General features: G+C 40.4%; 1 protein-coding gene across 16 annotated transcripts in view; it reads left to right on the forward strand.

Moving 5' to 3' along the window:
- Positions 1–5361: 5361 nt before the first annotated feature.
- The window catches only part of FAM172A (family with sequence similarity 172 member A), a 523432-nt gene continuing 506384 nt past the window's right edge, over positions 5362–22409 (forward strand). For 14 of the 16 annotated variants that reach the window (XM_033179122.1, XM_033179127.1, XM_033179130.1 and 11 more), the window contains exon 1: positions 5391–5550. The gene's annotated coding sequence lies outside the window, so the exon portion shown is untranslated. Of the gene's footprint in view, positions 5551–22409 lie in introns of all 16 variants that reach the window. The other 2 variants (XM_033179131.1, XM_033179140.1) reach the window with 1 other exon arrangement.

Consider the following 22409-nt stretch of genomic DNA (forward strand, 5'->3'; position numbering starts at 1 on the left):
AAATGGGAGAAATTGGCCAAAACCAAGGAGTTAGAGGGCCCATGCAAGTCCAAAATCCAGCAGTTAGTCAAACCTTAAAAGCTCCAAAATTATCTCCTTTGACTCCATATCTCACATTCAGATTACAATGATGCAAGAGGTGGGTTCCCATGGTCTTGGGCAGTTCTGTCCCTGTGGCTCCGGAGGGCACAGTCTCTCTCCTGGCTGCTTTCATGTACTGGCATTGAGTGTTTGCGGTTTTTCCAGGCACATGGTACAAGCTGTCGGTGGATCTACCATTCTGGAGTCTGGAAGACAGTGGCCCTCTTCTCAAAGCTCCACTTGGCAGTGCCCCAGTAGGGACTCTGTGTGGGGGCTCTGACCTCACACTTCCCTTCCACACTGCCCTAGCAGAGCTTCTCCCAGAGGGCCCCACCTCTGTAGCAAACTTTTGCCTGGGAATCCAGGCGTTTCCATACATCCTCTGAAATCTAGGTAGAGGTTCCCAAACCTCAGTTCTTGATTTCTGTGCACTCATAGGCTCAAAATCATGTGGAAGCTTCCAAGGCTTGGGGCTTCTACCCTCTGAACCAAAAGCCCATGCTGTACCTTGACTCTTTTTAGCTATGGCTGGAGTGGCTGGGATGCAGGGCACCAAGTCCCTAGACTGCACACAGCAGAGGGACCCTGGGCCCCACCCATGAAATCATTTTTTCCTCCTAAACCTCTGGGTCTGTAGTGGGAGAGGCTGCCACAAAGGTCTGTGACATGGCCTGGAGACATTTTCCCCACTGTCTTGGTGATTAACATTCGGCTTTTCATTACTTATGCAAATTTCTGCAGCCAGCTTGAATTTCTCCTCAAAAAGTGGGATTTTCTTTTCTACATTGTCAGGCTGCAATTTTCCAAACTTTTATGCTCCGTTTCCCTTTTAAACTGAATGCTTTTAACAGCATCCAAGTCACCTCTTGAACGCTTTGCTGCTTAGAAATTTTTTCTGCCAGATATGCTAAATCATGTCTCTCAAGTTCAAAGTTCCACAATTCTCTAGGGCAGGGGCAAAATGCTACCATTCTTTTTGCTAAAACATAACAAGAGTCACCTTTGCTCCAGTTCCCAACAAGTTCCTCATCTCCATCTGAGATCACCTCAGCCTGGATTTTACTGTTTATATCATTATCAGTATTTTGGTCAAAGCTATTCAATAAGTCTCCAGGGAGTTCCAAAGTTTCCCACATTTTCCTGTCTTCTTCAGACTCAAACAGATCCAACATACTCAAGACTGGGCAATTTACAAAAGAAAGAGGTTTAATGGACTTACAGTTCCACATGGCTGGGGAAGCCTCACAATCATGGTGGAAGTTGAAAGGTACATCTCACATGGCAGCAGACAAGAGGAGAGAACTTGTGCAGGGAAACTTCCCTTTTTAAAACTATCTGATGTCGTGAGATATATTCACTATTACAAGAACAGCAGGGAAAGACCTGCCCCCATGATTCAATTAACTCCCACTGGGTCCTTCCCACAACACATGGGAATTCAACATGAGATTTAGGTGGGGACACACCAAACCATATCAGCAAAGCAATCTCAAGGTAAATGCTGCAGCTGCAAGTGCCACTCGCGAATATTCTTGGGGCAAACAGGAAAAGGGTTACTGGTAATTCTATATTGCATATTCTCAAGCGTGGATTTTGGGAGGGTAACATGTCTTGACTCCACTGGGAGAGTACAGCAAATAATGGGAGAGTACAGCAAAAGTGATGTGTTTGGTACTCTCCTGGACTCCACTTTATGTGCTTCTTCCCTTGGCTGACATCAGTCTGTATTCTTGCCTTGTGATAAATGGTAACTGTAAAGATAACAACTTTCAGTGAGTTCTGTGAGACCTAGCAAAATTTCAAACCTGAGAGTGTTTCTGGGAACCCCCCAAACTTGCAGTTGGTGTCAGAAGTGAGGGACGCCTTGGAGACTGTGCCCTCAAACCTCACAGGTTGTCTAACTCTAGGTAAATATATCAACCTACAAATTGTCTCCATCACAAACTAGAGGCTGTTTTATGTTTTTTGTTTGAAATTCTCTTAAAGTATGTTTTGAACATTGATATGTTATCTTTTCTCATTAAAAAAAAAAAAAATTCCAGGCATAATGAAAAGTGTGTTCTTGGGTCTAACTCAGCTTTTTGTTCTTAGCTTCTAGATGGAAAGCACAAGTGATAGGGGGTTGGTTTCAAGTAATAATAATTTTGTTGGAGGGGTCATTAGAACTTATTTGGTTATATGATTCTACTTTTTGGGCTTTGAATATAAACTGAATCTAGAAGACAGAACTTGATGTAATTACTATGCCACACTTCACACATACTGTCTTAGTCCATTTTCTGCTGCTGTAAGAATACCACAGACTGGGTAATTTATAAACAAAAGAAATTGATTTGACTTACAGTTCTGGGGACTGGGGAAGTCCAAGATCCAGAGGCTGCATCTGGTGAAGGTCATTTTGTGGCAGAAAGCATCACATGGGGAGAGAGGCTGAGACAAAGTAGTGACAGTGCACAAGACAGAGAGAAAATGGGGGCCAAATTTATCTTTTTATCAGGAGTCTACTCCCATGATAACTAATCCACTCCCACAGTAATGGCATTCATTCCTTCATGAGGGCACAGTCCCTATGGTCTAAATCACCTCTTTAAGGCTTCACCTCTTAATATTACTACAATGGCAATTACATTTCCAACACATGAATTTTTAGAGAACACATTCAAACCACAGCATATACCTGCTTGGGCTTGGGCAAGGGCAGGAATGTTACTTGATTCTCCAAATTTAAGTCAGCCTCCAGACCTCGTTCTAATAGAGTTGGTTAGTTTGGACACAGCTTTGCCCTTAGCATCTAATTAGGAATATTTTCCTTAATGGATATTCTTGAACTGTCAAAATGTTGGCACTGAGCCCTAGTCATGATAAGTAGGTTTACATTTTATTTTTAATTTAAATGAACAACATGTAGTCTTGATAGTATTTTTGGAGGTGTCCGTCTGCTGTATGTCACTGAAATCATTTCATGTGAAGGGTCGGAGTAGATTGATAAAAAGACAGATTCCGAAGGAAGTGGTCTGGAATAGGAGGAGGATATGCCAAATATGGTATAGGGACATTTCTTTGATCATCCTAATGATCAAAGATGGACCAGCTGTTAGCCAGGCAGGAACAAATTTCCTTTCCTTTTTCCTTGTCTTAGTAGGATTTTAAAGTGCAAGAGAAGAGAAGTGGGGAGACAAACTGAAGTTTCTGGCTTCCCTAGAGATGTATAAATTAAAACTATAAATAAACTAACTTGTACAGTTTAGATGACTACGGTTACAATGAGGGGAAATTTTTGTACTATATCGTGTAGTCATCATTGTAATGGTTTCTGCTACGCTACACACGGGCTGTTGTAATTCTAACAAAACATCTAAGCCCACACACAATTTTTGTTGCTTTCCCTCCTTTCTCCTCACAGATTTGCAGAAGATATTTTTTGTGGTCAGCTGAGGCAGGAGTTTACTCTACCATTTAGGGTAGAGTAAGGAGAGAAAAGGACTCACTCTGTTTTAGCACATAACCTCCTCATTCTTGATTTTGGCATCTTAGGCAGGATTGGACTTGAAAGGATATTTACTCATTGGCTGTTGTCATATAGCATATTAGTTTCTTTTGCTGAAAAATCACTCCAAAATTTACTGGCTTAAAGTAACAAGAATCATTTTCATTCTTATTGTTTCTGTGGGTCAGGAATTCAGAACTGGGCACAGTGGGGATGGCTTGTCTTTGCTTTATGAAATTTAGGACTCCAGCTGAAAGACTCTATGATAGGAACAATCTGAAGGCTCATTCATTCCCATGTAAGTACAGCTGGAATTGTAGGCTGAAGCACCCTTATATTTGTTCAATAGTTTACTATTGAACAAAGAACCTTCCCCTAAGCCTTGAGTGGGCCTCTATCCTGGAAACATTGAAAGGTCCTGTCACTCATCTTTTGACCAATCTCCATGTTTTATGTAAACATTGATATATTCTCTTTGTATTCAATTTTCACTAGTTTTCCCACTTATGTTCTATTTCTGTTTCAGGATCCCACATTAAAGTTGGTCTCTTTAGGCTCCTCTTGGCTCAGACAGTTTCTCAGACTTTCCTTGTTTCTCATGACTTTAACTGTTTGGAGTAGTAGTGGTCAGGTATTTTGTCTGATGTTTTTCTCATGGTTAAACTGGGATTATACATTTTTGGGAGCCTTATCTTTTTAATATAATTTGTCACTGTTGCAAAAGTCTACCAAAATAAAAATGTTTCTCTCCTCTGTTCGACAGTCCTTCAGTTTCTCCAATTGTCTGCAGCAGAAAATCAAATTACTCAGCATGATATACAAAGCTTTTCAGAATCTGGCTGTTGCCTTCCTCTTCAGTATGAAGTGTCACTCTACAAACCATTCGAGTTCTTTCCCGAAATGAAGCCCTAACAGTCTTGCAATGCCCGAGATTCATTAAAAAGACAAGGTAAGGTCACTACCATCAATGACTTTACATTTTAGGGGGGCAGGGTACATTTGCAAATAAATAAATGAATAGCATTCTACTTTTATGAAGGAAACAAGAAAGGAGTGGAGATTAAGAAGTACAAACAGTGTGGAAGTGAAGTATACTTTAGAGAGTCTGGGATCTCCTCTCTGAAGAACATAACTGTTGGTTTACTTGCCAGCCACCAGACTTTCCTTCTCTTTAGCTGCCTCAGAGGAGAGAATGTCTAACTCAGCTTTGTTTCCCCAGCGTCTAGTTTAGCCTAATTCATTAACAGTTTTGGACTAAATAAATGCGCTGAGAGTACTATCTAAAAATTAAAAATCAGTTGCTACCATCCCTCTCCCCAGATTTATCCTTGAAATACCTTTCAAACCTGTTTCCGGAAAAAATATTAATATCCGTAAGAGTCCCATCTGCGTCAAGCATGATAATGAGAAAACTTTTGTCATTAGGATGCTAGTATTAACTTCCTATTTTACATGTTATAATTCAAAAGTAAATTTAATCTTCCAAATCTAGACCTCCCGGTTTTTCTGGAATTGAATGGACCTGGTAAAGTCTGACACACTGTGAGTGGGGGAGTGGGGAATTGGCTGTGAGGACATCCACAGAATGATTAAAATTCCGCGGGAAGAACGAGGCTTTAGGGTGGACTCGTCCTCCACAGCTACCCAGGCAGACTTCATAAGGAAGGGCGAGCAGATTCCGCCAGTGCGTAAGAGGACTACTTAATTCACGTGGGCCTCTTTCTCCATGCCACTTAGTACCACAGGAACCTACCTGGGTCGCGCGCCCCGCCTATTTCCGGGTTGTCGCCGCCGCTGCCGTCGCGTGCGTAATGACGTGTCAGTCTCCTGCAGACCCCGGAAGTGCAACTCGAACTTGGTCGGGGCGCGGATCCCGAGAGGGAAAGTCATAACAACCGCACGAGGGAGTTCGACTGGCGAACTGGAAGGCCACGCCTCCTCCCGCCTGCCCCCTCAGCCCTGTAGCTGGGGGCAGAGCTCAGGTAGGACTGCCGTTTGCGGGGATGTGAGCTCCGGGGGCAGGCCCGGGTCGAAATCCGAGGAGGGGGCTGGCCTGAGTCGGGCTCAGGCTGGGGTCGCTGGCCCTGGGGCCCGAAGCTGTCAGGAACCACGCTGCATTCCCTGCGGACACCTCTGACTTGTGTCTGGGTCCCCGCTGATGGGCAGGTCCCATGTGCGATTTCCAACCTCCAGGCGGGAGCGACACATGTGTTGCCTGGATGACTTTCCTTATATCGGGGCGTACGGGATTCTGGGAGTCCCTGGAGACAGAGTAATGGGCCCTCCTCCGCTTTCTTGGGAGTGGAGGTATTGTGGTTCTTGTATTAAATTTTTTTTTTCCTACAAAAAGTGTTATTAACTGCTAGCGCTTTACCAGAAGTCGTTCGCTGCAGACGGATTAAAGTGCAGTTATAAAATACTCTCAAAACTTGTAACATGCATGGGCGCGGGTGGGACGTTTCTCTGGGATGCAGTATGAATGTATGAATTAAGTGTTGAATACTTTTGACTTTGAAATAAAGTAAGTATGTTTTGGAAGCAGTCTTCTCTTTCCCTCATCCAGGTGTTTAACATATTCTTTTAGTGCTCCAGGGTCTATATCTGTTGGGCCAAGAAACTCGTTATTTGTGTTTTGGATATGCTGTATTTAATGACATGCAATGTTGCATTTGTCCGTTTCTCCCAAATCCTGAAAAAAGCTGTAGAGGGAAAAATTCTCTGGTTTTTGTCTGCAGTAGAGGGGAAAATTCTCTGGTTTTTGTCTGCAAGTGCCTTGTATATTTATCAAAATATCAATGCGATTTTTTAATGCAGTACATGACATCGTTTGTATTAACGCATGCTGTATATTGCATAACAAATATCGCATTGATATTTATCCTGCAATGCGAGGGACAGTTACACTGTATACATTTAGCGAATGTAGAAACTGAGTAAGAGAGTATTTTTGGATCTGCTGGTACCAGGCTTCTTTCAGAATTTTCAACTAGGCCTTACTTCCACTTAACCAGTGAACCCTACACTGAAAAGTTAGGGTGCTGAGTAAGAGAGTATTTTTGGATCTGCTTCATTAAGGCCTCAGTGACAGTGCTGGTACCAGACTTCTTTCAGAATTTTCGACTAGACCTTACTTCCCCTTAACCAGTGAACCCTACACTGAAAAGCTGTGGATGCTTTCCAGCTATGGCTGCTCCATATGGTAGAATAAATAGTACTAAGGCCAAGAGGGACACCATGAGCTTCCACCTATTTATTCATTTAGCAGATATTTACTGGCAACCTTCAGTGTGCGGGATAGTATTCAGGTGCTGAGAAGACAGTCGTGAACAAAATAGAGAGTGCTTTTGTTCCTGGAACTTACATTCTAATGAATGGAGAAATATAATTAACAAGTAAATACATACCGAGTAGTGATTAAGAGGTATAGAGAAAGACCGGGCGCGGTGGCTCACGTCTGTAATCCTAACATTTTGGAAGACTGAGGCTGGCGGATTGCCTGAGCTCTGGAGGTCGAGACCAGCCTGGGCAACACGGTGAACCCTATCTCTACTAAAATACAAAAAAAATTAGCCGGGTGTGGTGGCGTACACCTGTATTCCCAGCTACTCTGGAGGCTGAGGCAGGAGAATTGCTTGAACCAGGGAGGTGGAGGTTGCGGTGAGCCAAGTTGTTCAGATCATGTGCCGCATAATTTCTATTCATAATGAGTTCAATTGAGTAATTTGAGTGTGTAATTTAACAATGTCCAAAACTGTAAAAAAAAAATTGTAAATATAATCTGGTAGGAAGGAAGGGCATTTTAAAAAATCTAGAATGTCCAATTGCCCATAAGTTCAAGGTAACAACGTCTTTTTTTTTTTTTTTTTTAACTATTGAATGTTTTGTACACTGTCATAATTTATTAGATACTCTTGGGGGTGCTACGTTGAGCTATTTCAGTTATAAATCTCATTTAAATCAATTACTTTGCTTTAGTTTAATGAATGAAAAATTGTATCACAATTTTACTTATAACTCCTTGGCAAATTAAAATTGATTACTACAGATGAGATGGCAGATGACTGACTTACTCAAGGTTTCACAGCTAAGTTACAGAGAAATTAGAGACAAAAATGCTATGCTGCTTTCTCTAATATTGTTTGTTGTCTCCATTTGAAGGAAATGATCTCTTTTGTAATATACATAATTGAGATAATTTTTGCTTCAGAGAAAATGACACTGTCAAGACCATCAAAGTAAAGCATTACTGTATATTTCCATTTCTTCATATCAGATTGTTTATTTATTTTTTACTTGGAAATTGCTAAGAAACTAGATTTTATTTTATTTTTAAACTTTTATTCCTTTCCAACTTTTATTTTAGTTCAGGGGGTACATGTGCAGTGACCGGATCGGTGGTTTTTCAATTCTCATCCTCTTCCCAACCTCCACCCTGAAGTAGACCCCATTGTGTACTGTTCTCTTTGTCCATGTGTACTTAATATTTAGCTCTCACATATAAGTAAGAACATTTTGTATTTTTTTTTTCTGCATCAATTCACATAGAATAATGGCCTCCAGCTCCATCCATGTTACTGTAAAGGACATGATTTTATTCTTTTTTTTTTTTTTTTTTTTTTTTTTTTTGAGGCGGAGTCTCGCTCTGTCGCCCGGGCTGGAGTGCAGTGACCGGATCTCAGCTCACTGCAAGCTCCGCCTCCCAGGTTTACGCCCTTCTCCTGCCTCAGCCTCCCAAGTAGCTGGGACTACAGGCGCCCGCCATCTCGCCCGGCTAGTTTTTTGTATTTTTAGTAGAGACGGGGTTTCACTGTGTTAGCCAGGATGGTCTCGATCTCCTGACCTCGTGATCCGCCCGTCTCGGCCTCCCAAAGTGCTGGGATTACAGGCTTGAGCCACCGCGCCCGGCCGATTTTATTCTTTTTTATGGCTGTGTGGTGTTCCATGGTGTATACGTGCCACATTTTCTTTGTTCAGTCCATTGTTGATGGGTATGTAGGTTGATTCCATGTCTTTGCTTTTTTGAATAGTGCTGTGATGACCATATGAGTACATGTTGTCTTTTTTTTTTTGAGGCGGAGTCTCGCTCTGTCGCCCAGGCTGGAGTGCAGTGGCCGGATCTCAGCTCACTGCAAGCTCCGCCTCCCAGGTTTACGCCCTTCTCCTGCCTCAGCCTCTGGAGTAGCTGGGACTACAGGCGCCCGCCACCACGCCCAGCTAGTTTTTTGTATTTTTTTTAGTAGAGACGGGGTTTCACCGTGTTAGCCAGGATGGTCTCGATCTCCTGACCTTGTGATCCGCCCGTCTCCGCCTCCCAGAGTGCTGGGATTACAGGTTTGAGCCACCGCGCCCGGCCTCATGTTGTCTTCTTATTGGAATGATTTATATGCCTTTGGGTGTGTTCCCAGGAATGGGATTGTTGAGTTGAATGGCAGTTCTTTCTGTTTTAGCTTTGAGAAATCTCCAAACTGCTTTCCACAGTGGCTGAAATTTACATTCCCTCCACCACTGTATAAGCATTCACTTTTCTCCACAACCTCATCAGCAGCTGTTATTTTTTGAATTTTTAATAACAGCCATTCCAACTGATGTGAGATGGTTCTTATTTTGGTTTTGATTTGCGTTTTTCTAAAACTCAGTGATGTTGAGCATTTTTTCATATGCTTGTTGGCCATGTGTATATCTTGTTTTGAGAATTGTCTGTTCATGTCCTTTGCCCATTTTTTATGGTTTTTTTTGCTTGTTAATTTAAGTTCCTTACAGATCCTGGCTATGGGACCTTTGTAGGATGCGTAGTCTGCAAATTTTTTCTCCCATTCCGTAGGTTGTCTGTTTACTCTGTTGATACTTTCTTTTGCTGTGTAGAGGCTCTTTAGTTTAATTAGGTCTTTCTTTTCAACTTTTGTTTTTGTTGCAGTTGCTTTTGGAGTCTTCATATGAAATCTTTGCCAGGGCCTAGGTTCAGAATGGTATAGCCTAGATTTTCTTTTAGAGTATTTATGGTTTTAGGCCTTACATATAAGTCTTTAATCCATTGTGAATGGATTTTTGTGTATGGTAAAAGGAAAGGATTCAGTTTCAATCTTCTGCATATGGCTAGGCAGTTATCCCAGCACTCTTTATTGAATAGGGAGTCGTTTTCCCATAGCTTGTTGTTGACTTTGTCAAAGATCAGATGGTTTTAGGTGTGTGGCTTTATTTCTGGGTTCTCTATTCTGTTCCATTGTTTTATGTGTCTGTTTTTTTTTTTTTTTTTTTTCCCCAGTACCACGCCGTTTTGGTTACTGTAGCCTAGTAGTATAGTTTGAAGTCAGTTAGTGTGATGCCTCTGGCTTTGTTCTTTTTGCTTAGGATTGTTTTGGGTATTCAGGCTGTTTTTCAGTTCTGTATGAATGTTAGATATTTTTTCTAGTTCTGTGAAAAATGTCATTGGTAGCTTGATAGGAGTAGCATTGAATCTGTAAATTGCTTTGAGTAACATGGCCATTTTAATAATGTTAATTCTTCCTATCCATGAGTAAGGAATATCTTTTCATTTGTGTTGTTTCTGATTTCTTTAGCAAAGTTTTGTAATTCTCATTGTAGAGATCTTTCACCTCCCTGTTGAGCTGTATGCCTAGGTATTTTATTTCTTTTGTGGCTATTGTGAATGGGATTGCATTCTTGATTTGACTCTCAGCTTGGACATTATTGCTGAAATGCTACTGATTTTTTGGCATCGATTTTGTATCCTGAAACTATGCAGAAGTTGTTTATCAGATCTGGGAACCGTTGGGTTGAGATAGTGGGGTTTTCTAAGTATAGAATCATATCATCTGTGGACAGAGATAGTATGACTTCCTCTTAATTTGGATACCTTTCATTTGTTTCTCTTGCCTAATTGCTTTGGCTGAAATTTCCAGTGCTATGTTGAATAGTTGTGGTGAGAGTGGGCATGCTTGTCTTTTTCTGGTTTTCAAGGGAAATGTCTCTAGCTTTTTCCTATTTAGTATGATGTTCACTGTGGGTTTGTCATAGATGGGTCTTTTTATTTAAGGTATGTTCCTTCAGTGTCTAGTTTGTTGAGAATTTTTAACACGAAGTGATGTTAAATTTTATCGAATGCCTTTTCTGCATCTATTGAGATGATCATGTGGTTTTTGTTTTTAGTTTTGTTTATGTGTTGAATCATGTTTACTGATTTACATATGTTGACCCAACCTTGTGTAACAGGAATAAAGCCATCTTGATCGTGGTGGATTAGGTTTTTGACGTGCTTCTGGTTTTGGTGTGCTAGTATTTGTTGAGGATTTTTACATCTATATTCATCAGGGATATTGGCCTAAAGTTTTCTTTTTTCATTGTGTTTCTACAAAGTTATGGTATCAGAATGATGCTGGCTCCATAGAATGATTTGACGGGGAGTCCTTTCTTCTCATTTTTTGGAATAGTTTAGTAGGGTTGGTATCCGCTCTTCTTTGTATGTCGGGTAGAATTTGGCTGTCAATCTGTCTTTTCCAGTGCTTCTTCTGGGTGTAGGCTTTTTATTACTGACTGTTCAGGGTTTCAATTTATTTCTGATCAATCTTGGGAGGTTGTATGTTTTGAGGAACTTACCCATTTTCTCTAAGTTTTCTAGTTTGTGTAGGTAGAGGTGTCCATAATAGTCTCCGAGGGGTTTTTGTATTTCTGTGGGGTCAGTTGTAATCTTCACTTTGTCATTTCTGATTGTGTTTATTTGGACTTCTTTCCTTTTTTCTTTGTCTAGCTAGTGGTCTGTCAGTCTTATGCTTTCAGAGAACCACGTTTTGGTTTCGTTGATGTTTTGTATAGTTTTTCATGTCTTAGTTTTGTTCAGTTAAGCTCTGATTTTGGTTTTTTCTTCTGCTAGCTTTGGGGTTCGTTTACTTTTGTTTTTTGTTTTTTGTTTTTTTGGTTGCTTTAGGTGTGATGTTAGGTTGTTAATTTGAGATCTTTCTAACTACTTGATGTAGGTGTTTAGTGCTATAAACTTTCCTTTGAAGACTGCTTTAGCTGTGTCTCAAGAGAATCTGGTATGTCATTTCTTTGTTTTCATTAGTTTCAAAAAATATCTTGAATTCTGTCTTAATTTCATTGTTTACTCAAAGTCATTCAGGAACAGATTGTTTAATTTCTACATAATTATATGATTTTGGAGATCTGTTTTTTTTTTTTTTTTTTTTTTTTTTTTTTTTGAGACGGAGTCTCGCTCTGTCACCCAGGCTGGAGTGCTGTGGCCGGATCTCAGCTCACTGCAAGGTCCGCCTCCCAGGTTTACGCCATTCTCCTGCCTCAGCCTCCCGAGTAGCTGGGACTACAGGCGCCCGCCACCTCGCCCGACTAGTTTTTTGTATTTTTTAGTAGAGACGGGGTTTCACCATGTTAGCCAGGATGGTCTTGATCTCCTGACCTCGTGATCCGCCCGTCTCGGCCTCCCAAAGTGCTGGGATTATAGGCTTGAGCCACCGCGCCCGACCGGAGATCTGTTCTTGTACTGTGGTTGAGAGTGTGGTATAATTTAAGTTTTTTTTTTTTTTTTTTTTTTAATCTGTTGAGAATTCCTTTATGGCTGAGTGTGTGGTCAATATTACATATTGTGTCATGTGCAGATAAGAAGAATGTATATTCTGTTGTAGTTGAGTGGAGTGTTCTGTAGATGTCTATTAGGTCCGTTCGGTCAAGTGTCAAGTTTAGGTCCTAAATATCTTTGTTTTGTGCCGCGATGATCTGTCTAGTACTGTCAGTGGGTGTCAAGATGAGATCTTCCACTATTAATCTTCCGCTATTATTGCGTGGTTATCTAAGTCTCTTTGTAGGTCTCTAAGAACTTATTTTATGAATCTGGGTTCTCCAATGTTGGATGCGTGTGTATTTAGGATAGTTAATTTTCATGTTGAATTGAACCTTTTATCGTTATCTAATGCCCTTCTTAGTCCTTTTTGATCATTGTTGCTTTTAAGTCTGTTTTGTCTCAAATTAAAAGAGCAATCTGCTTCTTTTTCTGTTTTCTGTTTGCTTGATAGATTTTTCTCTATCCTTTACTCTGAGTCTGTGCGTATCATTGCATGTGATATGGGTCTCTTGAAGATGGTATATAGTTAGGTCTTGTTTCTTTATTCAAATTGCCCTCTGTGTCTTTTAAGTGGTGTAGTTAGTCCGTTTACATTAAGGGTCATTTTTGATACGTGAAAATTTGATCCTGTTATGATGTTAGCTGCTTGTTACGTAGACTTGATTGTGTAGTTGCTTTATGGTGTCAGTGGTCTGTGTACTTAAGTGTGTTTTTGTGGTGGCCAATAATGGCCTTTCATTTTCATGTTTAGTGCTTCCATAAGGACCTCTTATAAGGCAGGTCTGGTGGTAGTGAATTCCCTTAGTATTTGCTTATCTGAAAAGGATTTTATTTATCTTTCACGTAATGAAGCATAGTTTGGCTGGATGTGAAATTCTTGGTTAGCATTTCCTTTCTTTAAGAATGCTGGATAAAGGTCCCCAATCTTTTCTGGCTTGTAGGATTTCTGCTGAAAGGTCAGCTGTTAGCCTGATGGGGTTCCCTTTGTCGGTGACCTCTACCTTCTTTTTAGCTCCCTTTAAGATTTTTTCTTTCACTTTGACCATGGAGAATCTGAGGACTTTTTGTCTTCAGGATGGTTGTCTTGAATAGCATCTTACAGGGGTTCTCTGCAGTCCCTGAATTTGAATGTCTACCTCCCCAGTAAAGTTAGGGAAATTTTCATAATTTTTAATTATGTTTTCTAAGTTGCTTTCTCTCTGTCTCTCTCTTTCAGGAATGCCAATGTGTCATATGTTTGGTCTGTTTATGTAATCCCATATTTTTAGGAGGTTTTGTTCATTCTTTTTATTCGTTTGCCTTTATTTTTGTCTGATTGAGTTCATTTGAAGAATTGGTCTTTGAACTTTGAGATTCTTTCCTCAGTTTTGTCTCTTCTGAGCACTTCCGATTGCATTATGAAATTCTTTTAGTGAGTTTTTCAGCTCTATCAGATCAGTTTGGTTCTTTCTTAAAATGACTATTTCATCTTTAAGTTCTTGTATTGTTTTATTGGATTCCTTGGATTCCTTGAATTGAGTTTCAACTTTCTCCTGAATCTTGATGATTCTCCTTGCCATCCACATTCTGAATTCTATGTCTGTAGTTTCAGACTAGTTAAGAACCATTCTTAGGTAGGTGGTGCAGTCATTTGGAGGTAGGAAAACACGCTTTTTTTTTTGTTTTACTTTGGAATTATTGATATTTATTACTTCCTATGCTATAACATAGTTAAAGCTAATTTTCAGGAGGAAAGTTTCATTTTGTAATTATTCATTATTTACACTATGATGGGGAGGGCTTTAGTATTCTTTTTTTTCTGGTTATTCCTTTTTTTTTTTTTTTTTTTTGAGACGGAGTCTTGCTCTGTCGCCCAGACTGCAGTGCAGTGGCCGGATCTCAGCTCACTGCAAGCTCCACCTGCCGGGTTTACGCCATTCTCCTGCCTCAGCCTCCGGAGTAGCTGGGACTACAGGCTCCCGCCACCTCGCCCGGCTAGTTTTTTGTATTTTTAGTAGAGACGGGGTTTCACCATGTTAGCCAGGATGGTCTCGATCTCCTGACCTCGTGATCCGCCTGTCTCGGCCTCCCAAAGTGCTGGGATTACAGGCTTGAGCCACCGCGCCTGGCCGGTTATTCCTTTTTTTTTAAAAAAAATATTTTAGGTTTGGGAATACATGTGTAGGTTGGTTACATAGATAACGTGTCGTAGGGTTTGTTGTATGTATTATTACATCACCCAAGTATTAAGCTCAGTACCCAATAGTCATCTTTTCTGCACATTGCCCTCCTCCTCACCTCCCTCTCTTAAGTAGACCCCAGTGTCTGTTGTTGCTTTCTTTGTGTTCATAAGTTCTCATCATTTAGCTCCCATTTATAAGTGAGAACATGCAGTATTTGGTTTTCAGTTACTGTGTTAGTTTGCTAAGGATGATAGCCTCCAGCTTCATCCATGTTCCCGCAGAAGACATGCTCTCATTTTTTTTTTATGGCTGCGTAATATTCCATGGTGTGTATCTACCACATTTTCTTTATCCAGTCTGTCATTGATGGGCATTTAGTTTGATTCCATGTCTTTACTGTTGTGAACAGTACTGCAGTGAACATTCACGTGCCTGTGTCATTATGGTAGATATTCTTCCTCTGAGTGTATACCCAGTGACGGTATTGCAGCATCAAATGGTAGCCCTGCTTTTAGCTCTTTGAGGAAAAGCTATACTGCTTTCCACAATGGTAGAACTCATTTACACTCCCATCGACAATGTATCAGGGTTCCCTTTTCTCCACAACTTTGCTGGCATATGTTATTTTTTGACTTTTTAATAATAACCATTCTGACTGGTATGAGATGGTGTCTCATTCTGGTTTTGATTTGTATTTCTCTAATGATCAGTGATATTGAGCTTTTTCTCATATGCTTTTTGGCCACAGGTATGTCTTTTAAGAAGTATCTGTTCATGTCTTTTGTTTACTTTTTAATGGGGTTGTTTGTTTTTCTCTTACAACGTTGTTTAAGTTCCTTGTGGATGCTGGACTTTCTCCTGAATCTTGATTTTTGCCAACTATGCATCTGACTAAAGACAGATTTTTTTCCCATTATGTAGGTTATCTGTTTACTCTGCTGATAGTTTCTTTTGCTGTGCAGAAGCTCTTAAGTTTAATTAGATTCCATTTGTCAGTTTTTGCTTTTGTTGTGATTGCTTTTGGTGTCTTTGTCATGAATTCTTTGCCCGTTCCTAGGTCCAGGATGGTATTGCCTAGGTTGTTTTCCAGGGGTTTTATAGTTTTGGGTTTTACATTTAAGTCTTTAATCCATTTGGGTCTATTCTTGTATATGGTATAAGGAAGGGGTCCAGATTCAGTCTTCTGCATATGGCTTGCCACTTATCTCAGCACCATTTTTTGAATAGGGAGTCTTTTCCCCTTTTCTTGTTTTTGTCAGCTTTGTCAAAGATTAGATAGTTGTAGATACGTGGCCTTATTTGTGGGCTCTTTATTCTGTTCTATTGGTCTATATGCTTGTTTTTGTACCCATACTATGCTGTTCTGATCCCTGTAGCCTTGTAGTATGGTTTGAAGTCAGGTAACATGATACTCCAGCTTTGTTCTTTTTGCTTAGTATTGTGTTGGCTGTTGGAGCCATAAAATTGCTTTTCTGGTTCCATAAAAATTTTAAAATAATTTTTTCTAGTTCTGTGAAGAATGCCTTTGGTAGTTTGATAGGAATAGCATTGAATCTATAAATTGCTTTAGGCAGTAGCCATTTTAGTGATATTGATTCTTCCTTTCCACCAGCATGGGATGTTTTTCCATTTATTTGTGTGTCATGTCTGATTTCTTTCAGCAGTGTTTTGTAATTCTCATTGTAGAGATCTTTCACCTCCCTTATTAGCTGTATTCTTAGGTATTTGTGTGTGTGTGTGTGTGGCAGTTTTGAATGGGATGGCCATTCTGAATTGGCTGTCAGTTTGGTTGTTGTTGGTATATAGGAATGCTACTGATTCTTGTACATTGATTTTGTATCCTGAAACTTTGCTGAAGTTATCAGCTGAAGGAGCTTTTGGACTCATACTATGGGGTTTTCTCGATATAGAATCATGTCATCTGCAAACAAGTAGTTTGACTTTCTCTCTTCCTATTTGGATGCCCTTTATTTCTTCCTTTCATCTGATTGCTCTGGCTAGGACTTCCAATACTAAGTTGAATAGATGTGGTGAGAGAGGGCATCCTTATCTTGTGCCGTTTTTCGGGGGAATGCTTCCAGCTTTTGCCCGTTACATGTAATGTTGACTGTGGGTTTCTCATAGATGTGTCTCATTATTTTGAGATATGTTCCTTCGATACCTAGCTTATTGAGAATTTTTAACATGATGGGATGTTGAATTTTATCAAAAGCCTGTTGAAATAACCATATGGCTTTTGTCTTTAGTTCTGCTTATGTGATGAATCACATTTATTGATTTTTGTGTGTTGAACCAGCCTTGCATCCTGGGGATGAAGCCTCCTTGATCATGGTGGATTAGCTTTTTGATGTGCTATTGGATTTGGGTTGCACGTATTTTATTGAGGGTTTTTACACCAGTGTTCATCAAAGATATTGGCCTGAAGTTTTCTTTTTTTGTTGTTTTGCTGTCAGATTTTAGATCAAGGTAATGCTGGCCCCATAGAGTGAGTTGGGGAGAAGTCCATCCTTCTCAGTTTTTTGGAATAGTTTCTGTAGGAATGGTACCAGCTTTTCTTTGTATATCTGGTAGAATCTGGCTATGACTCCATCAGGTCCTGGGCTTTTTTTGGTTGGTAGGCTATTAGTGATTCAATTTTGGAGCTTGTTAATGGTCTGTTGAGGGAATCTGTGTCTTTCTGTCTCAGTCTCGGAAGAGTGCACGTGTCCAGGAATATATCCATCATACCTAGGTTTTCTAGTTTGTTTGTGTAGAGGGATGTTAATAGTAGTTTCTGATGGTTGTTTTTGTTTCTGTGGGGTCAGTAGTAACATTCCCTTAGTAATTGCTAATTGTGTTTATTTGGATCTTCTGTTTTTTCTTCTTAATTAGCCTAGCTAGTGGCCTATTTTATTTTTTTGCAAAAAATCAACTCCTTAATTTGTTGATCTTTTGAATGGTTTTTTTGTGTTTTGATTTCCTTCAGTTCAGCTCTAATTTTTGTGATTTCTTGTCTTCTAGCCTTGGGATTGATTTGCTCTTGTTTCTCTCATTCTTTCAGTTGTGAAGTTAGGTTGTTAATTTGAGATGTTTCTAGTTTTTTGATGTGGGCATTTAATGCTTTGAATTTCCATTTAAACATTGTTTACTCATGTCCCAGAGATTCTGGTATGTTCTATATTTGTTCTCATGATTTTTAAGGAACTTCTTGATTTCTGCCTCAATTTCATTATGTACCCAAAAGTCATTCGGGAGCATGTTGTTTAATTTTTATGTATTTGTATGGTTTTGAGTGATTTTCATTGTGTTGACTTATATTTTTATTGCGCTGTGATCCAAGAGACACTCTGACTTTTTGAGTTGCCAGAGTCCTTCCACTGGTTCTTCATCTTTGTGGCCGGATGTTCCTTTAATCTTTGTTGTTGCTGTCCTTTGGATGGGCCTTTTTGCTTTTATACTTCTTGATGCCTTTGAGGGTTTGACTGTTCTTTAAGTTGGTTTCAGTCAACTGTCTTCATTTCTGGATGATTTCAGGGAACCAAGGTTCAGCTCAGCACTCCTGGGCTGCATGCTCTAACCCTGGAGGGTTGTGACTAGGGCCACAGCTTTGTTCTCTGACCCCCTGAGGTTAAGCACCTGCTGTGCTGGAGGAGCTGAGGTGGTCTCAGTTCACTGGTAGTAGCACTCCCATGGAGGGTGCTGACAAAAGCCCTTCATTAGGCCTGTGACAGAAGGGTCTGTGTTCGTGTGCACCAGCAGTGGGTGGTGCGGTTAGGGGTGTTACGTCAAAGCAGTGGAGAGAGGTTGTGGGCATGTGCATACTGGCAAAGCAGTGTGGGGATGCTGTGGGCAGGTGTGTGCTGACAGGGACCTGTATCAGTTTGTTTCCATGCCGCTGATAAAGACGAACCTGAGACCAGGCAATTTACAAAATAAAGAGGTTTAATGGTCTTATAGTTACTTATGGCTGGGGAGGCCTCACAATAATGGTGGAAGGCAAGGAGGAGCAAGTCACATCTTACATGGATGGAAGCAGGCAAAGAGAGGGATTGTGTGGGAAAACTCCCACTTTTAAAACCATCGGATCTTGTGAGACTTATTCACTATCATGAGAACAGCATGGGAAAGACATGCTCCCATGATTCAATTACCTCTCACTGGGTCCTTTCCACAACACATGGGAATTCAAGATGAAATTTGGGTGGGGACATAGCCAAACCATATCAGAGCCCATCTGCAGAAGTTCTCTGATGGTTAGGTGACATCTGCCAGCTGATGAGCTGTGAGGGTGGCCATTGGGAAGTGCCCCTGTTGGATATCTGAGACTATGCTGCAAGCTTATCTGGCCAGGCAGTGACTGGTAGAGGCTGGCAGACAGGGTGGGGGTGCTCAGATCAGACTGGCTGTGTCCCCCGAGGCAAGTTAGTCCTGTTCTGTCCAGGCCTGACAGTCAATATATGCTAAAGCCGCCTAGAGGAGCATGGTGAGCTTTGGGAGATAGCCGTCCCTAGCTGTGCTCCACTGTAGCCATTTCCGTGCCAAAGCCTCTGGGCTCTGCACAGGCTGGAATCCTGTCCCTGCCACTTCTCCAAGCAGTTCTCCCTGCCAGCTCAAATGTCCATAGGGGTCATCAGGTCTCCTGTAGCTAGGATTCTGGAGGTCCGTAGTGAGAGTAGACCACTCCACACCTATTGAACTCACTCCTTCTCCAGGAGCCACTCAAGGCCAGAAATGAATCCTGGTGCTTGGCAACCCTGTGTTGAGTTCCTAGCTTCGTCCTCCTTCAGCCCAGGGTCTGTGTCCTTTCTCTGTTCACTCTCAATGCCTTCCTCCCAAAGATTTTCTTGAAGTTTGCTGGTATTCTTGATGATCTGTTCTCTCTATGGGAGAAGCTCTTCCTCCATCTAGCCGGCCATTGTGGCTCTTGTTTCTCTGTATATTTATTTTAATCATAGTCTAGATTGATAATGTACCAAGCCTTGCTTTGCTCAGAAGTTAAAGAGGTGCTAACAACACTAAGACTGTGGATTTGGGCCCTTGTAAGGCCCTTTAATAGCTCTTTACAGGGATGATTATAACAACCAGTATAACTACTAACTACTTGGGATATAGCTAGTATTCCTATTCCCTGCCAATCATATTGCCATCATATGTAATCTAGTATAAGAAAACAGTAGAAAAGGTACTTGTACTTCAGGAGACACACTATTTGTATTAAAAAGAACAATTCAGAGTAAATATCCAAGTTAATGAAGACATACAAGTGATACCCCTTTCCTCTACAAAGCATAGCTTAGTTTTATGTGCTTATATAAAATGTGGAGCAAGCTACAATTGTGACCAAGACTATAACCTAAGATGAGGCAAGTAAAAAATGTGAAAAGATTAATTAATTGTTAGATTAGATGCTCTCTTGATTTGAGTTACCCATTCTTCTTGTTGTCATCATTTTTGCCTGTATTATGGAAATGACTCTGGAATTAAGTAGTTTGGAATTTTGTTAATAATCTTGATCCATTTGGTTTAATGCACTCTGATGTAATTTGAATACTTTGATTAAATGGTCGTATCTGAGAATTGATGGGAAGAAAGGTCAGATCAGGCAGGTTGAGGATGTTGGGATAGAAAAGAAAGGATTTCTTTCAGTAGGGATTGGCTGAATGGGGATAAGACTCTGGTCTCAGAAGAGATGGAGAGCAGGAGAGATAAATGAACAGGGAAAGGCCTAAGATCTAGATAAGGGAAAAAAAAACATGGCAAGAGTCAGGCAGATTTTCAATTATTCGAATCAGTAATAGATGTATACCTAGTCATAAGGCAATCTGAACTTCATATTTGAGGATATTACCTTCCGATTGGGTGTCTGTTATGAAGGTAAGACTTTAGTATAATGTTTTGTATTACAATAGATGGAAGTATGTATAGGATACTATGGGAGTGTTGTAAAACTTTTCCTGGGGTTGGAGAAAATTATCCTTAAGTTGAGAACCTAAGGATGGATCATTTAAAATAAAGCAGAAAGACATTCTAGATAGAAGAAATAGCTCTTAGCAGTCTGATGTTTGCAAAAACAAAAAGGAATTTGCAGTTACTACAGAAGAAAATTTGATTGTAGTGAGAGATGGAGTTAAAGGAGGAAATAGGAGCCACATCATGGCTATGTGTGTGTCTGCATAAGATGTGGGCAGAGAAGGCTTGTATAATTTGCCAAGGAGCTTGGACTTGCCTCTGTAAGCAACAGGAACTATTGAGTGGTTACTCTTATCTTCTATTTAGTAAAAAACATAAACTTGCCCAAACGGAAGTCTGGCCTTTGCCCTCACTTTACGGATGATAATGCCTTGGGCCACACTAATGGTGTGATTGAGGATTGGGGCTGGCTATGTCTATTATAGTCTTCAGGTGGGGGCTGCCCATGCCAGAAATGCTAACTATGTGACTTAGGGTGGGGCTTTTGGTTAAGTGATATCAGTTAACCTGGAGGCTGACCTCAATTATGTGGACAGTCAATTAGTCATTCATGCCTAAGTAACAGAGCCCCAAGAAAAACACTGAATACTCTATCTTCTGTGAGCCTTCCTAGTTGGCAATACTCTGTGTGTATTGTTAAACAGACAGCAGGAGAGTGACGTGACCATGATGTCGTGGGGAGAGGACAATGGCAGTTCCATGTTTGGTACCCTCCTAGTCTGTCTTATGTGCTTCTTTTCTTTGCTCCTGTTAATCTATATCCTTTCCCTGTAATAAACTAACTGTGAATAGAATAGTTTTCAGTGAGTTCCGTGAGTCTTTCCAGCAAATTATGGAAACTGAGAATGGTTTTGGGAATCCTCTGAACTTACAGTGGTATGAGAAGTGGGGTAGTTTCTTTTGTGGATTGTTCTGTCTGTCTCTGTAGGTGCAAAAAACCCTTTGCATCATGTTTCTCTACATCTTTCTCTAATTTAGGACAAAATTGGCCTTTCAGTTTGAAAGCAGCGATAAACATACAATGCTGTGAAGTAATGCAACTTCTTTTTTTTTTTTTTTTTTGGTTTGTCTTTTTTTTTTTTTTTTTTTTTTTTTTTTGTTTTTTTTTTTTATTTTTTTTTTTAAGTGTTTCTTTTTTTTTTATTTTTATTTTTTATTATACTTTAAGTTCTAGGGTACATGTGCATAAGTTTATATCATGTATAACTCCCCAATGCAATCCCTCCCTCCTCCCCCCTCCCCATGATAGGCCCCAGTGTGTGATGTTCCCCTTCCCGAGTCCAAGTGATCTCATTGTTCAGTTCCCACCTATGAGTGAGAACATGCGGTGTTTGGTTTTCTCTTCTTGTGATAGTTTGCTAAGAATGATGGTTTCCAGCTGCATCCATGTCCCTACAAAGGACGCAAACTCATCCTTTTTGATGGCTGCATAGTATTCCATGGTGTATATGTGCCACATTTTCTTAATCCAGTCTGTCACAGATGGACATTTGGGTTGATTCCAAGTCTTTGCTATGTGAATAGTGCCGCAATAAACATACGTGGGCATGTGTCTTTGTAGTAGAGTAATTTATAATCCTTTGGGTATATACCCAGTAGTGGGATGGCTGGGTCATATGGTACATCTAGTTCTAGATCCTTGAGGAATCGCCATACTGTTTTCATAATGGTTGAACTAGTTTACAATCCCACCAACAGTGTAAAAGTGTTCCTATTCTCCACATCCTCTCCAACATCTATTGTTTCCTGACTTCTTAATGATTGCCATTAAACTGGTGTGAGATGGTATCTCATTGTGGTTTTGATTTGCATTTCTCTGATGGCGAGTGATGATGAGCATTTTTTCATGTGTCTGTTGGCTGTATGGATGTCTTCTTTTGAGAAATGTCTGTTCATATCCTTTCCCCACTTTTTGATGGGGTTGTTTGTTTTTTCTTGTATATTTGTTTGAGTTCTTTGTAGATTCTGGATATTAGCCCTTGTCAGATGAGTAGGTTGCAAAAATTTTCTCCCATTCTGTAGGTTGCCTGTTCACTCTGATGGTAGTTTCTTTTGCTGTGCAAAAGCTCTTTAGTTTAATGAGATCCATTTGTCAATTTTGGCTTTTGCTGCCGTTGCTTTTGGTGTTTTAGACATGAAGTCCTTGCCCATGCCTATGTCC

This window comes from Trachypithecus francoisi, unplaced genomic scaffold, assembly GCF_009764315.1.
Source record: "Trachypithecus francoisi isolate TF-2019V2 unplaced genomic scaffold, Tfra_2.0 Lachesis_group2, whole genome shotgun sequence".
Taxonomy (NCBI): domain Eukaryota; kingdom Metazoa; phylum Chordata; class Mammalia; order Primates; family Cercopithecidae; genus Trachypithecus; species Trachypithecus francoisi.